Source organism: Tamandua tetradactyla, chromosome 5 (assembly GCF_023851605.1).
Source record: "Tamandua tetradactyla isolate mTamTet1 chromosome 5, mTamTet1.pri, whole genome shotgun sequence".
Classification (NCBI taxonomy): domain Eukaryota; kingdom Metazoa; phylum Chordata; class Mammalia; order Pilosa; family Myrmecophagidae; genus Tamandua; species Tamandua tetradactyla.
In genome coordinates this window covers 62,663,087-62,664,866 of record NC_135331.1, presented here as the reverse complement: position 1 = coordinate 62,664,866, position 1,780 = coordinate 62,663,087, and the positions used below count along the sequence as shown (strand labels likewise).

The 1,780-nt window shown below is 45.2% G+C and overlaps 1 pseudogene; it reads right to left on the bottom strand.

Moving 5' to 3' along the window:
* Positions 1-589: 589 nt before the first annotated feature.
* LOC143682470 (glyceraldehyde-3-phosphate dehydrogenase pseudogene) lies at positions 590-1,569 on the bottom strand (annotated as a pseudogene).
* Between the last annotated feature and the right edge of the window lie 211 nt (positions 1,570-1,780).

Genomic DNA, 1,780 nt, shown 5'->3' with positions numbered 1-1,780 from the left:
AGTGGCATGGGATTTAATGTTAGAAAAATTCTGATTCAATATATTAAAAACATAAGCCTAGAGATATGGGAGACCTTTTGAATTGCCCAGGGGAAAGATTATTGTTATTATAATTAATGTAACAGAGGATGTGTGGAAAATGGAAGTTTTAAAAATATAATTGGAAAGTGACATTAATAAGAATTAGAGAACAAATGAATGTGTGCAGTGAGGGAAAGAGAGACACAAAGATGATACTGTGTTTCTGCCTTTGGCAAGTAGATAGATCATAATGGTGTTCTATGAGATAAGGAAGGCAAGAGGAAAAGCAAGGGATAAAATTATGTCAATTTTAAACACATCGATCCTGATCTACCTTTTATGTTTTCTTGTCTTTGTTTTTTTTGGGGGGGTGGGTGGGTGTACTTTATTGATGGTACATGACAAGATAGGGCCCTCAGCCCCTCCCCTTCTTCAGGGGGTCTAGGGTGGAAACTGTGGAGGATGGGGGATTCTCAGTACTGGGGGATCAAGTGGGGCCAGGACTCCCCAGCAGCTAGCAGCCTCTCTTCCTCTCATGCTGTCTCTGGGGCTGATTTTCCAGGGGCTCTTACTCCTCAGATGCCATGAAGACCATAAGGTCCACCATTTTGTTGCTGTAGCCAAATTCATTGTTATACCAGGAAATGAGCTTAACAAAGAGGTTGTTGAGGGCAATGCCAGACCCAGCATCAAAAGTGGAAGAGTGGGTGTCACTGTTGATGTCGCAGGAGATAACCTGGTCCTCAGTATAGTCCAAGATGCCTTTTAGGGGCCCTCTGGTGCATGCTTCACCACCTTCTTGATGTCATCATACTTGGCTGCTTTTTCAAGCCAGCAGGTGATATTGGGGGTTAGGACACAGAGACTGTGCCAGTGAGCTTCCTGTTCAGCTCAAAGATGACCTTGCTCACTGCCTTGGCTTTGCCAGTAGATGCAGGGATGATATTCTGGGCAGCCCTATGGCCATCATGCCACATTTTCCTAGAGGGGACATCCTCAGTCTTCTGGGTGGCAAAGATGGCATGGATGGTGGTCATAAGTCCCTCCATGATGCCACAGCTGTCATGGATGACCTTGGCTAGGGGGCCCTGGCATTTGGTGGTGCAGGAAGCATTGCTGATGATTTAGATTTGTCATATTTCTCATGGTTCATGCCAATCACAAACATGGGGGCATTGGCTGAAGGGGCAGAGATAATGACTCTTTTGGTGCCACCCTTCAGTTGAACCCCAGCCTTCTCCATGGTTGTGAAGACGCCAGTGGACTCCACAACATATTTAGCACCAGCATCAACCCATTTGATGTTGGTGGGATATCGCCCCTGGGAGATAGTAACAGAATTCCCATTGATGATAAGATTCCCATTCTCAGCCTTGGCAGTGCCTTTGAACTTGCCATGGGTGGAATCATGCTGGAACATGTAAACCATGTAGTTGAGGTCAATGAAGGGATCCTGATGGCAACAACCTGCACTTTGCCAGAGTTCACAGCAGCCCTGGTGACCAAGTGCCCAAAACAGCCAAATCCATTTATTCTGTCCTTCACCATCATGACTTAGAGATGGTGCTGACACTGCATGAAAAGATGAGGTTGTCTGCCAAGCGGAAAGCAGCAGAGAGTCTACTTTTTATGTTTGATGCTCACTTGGACATAATGAATCTGAAACTCAGCAGAAAAGTGGGAATTGATGGGAACTGAGTCATAAGACTACATGAACTCACTAGAGAGCATGTATAAAATTCCTGAAATATGATGAGAG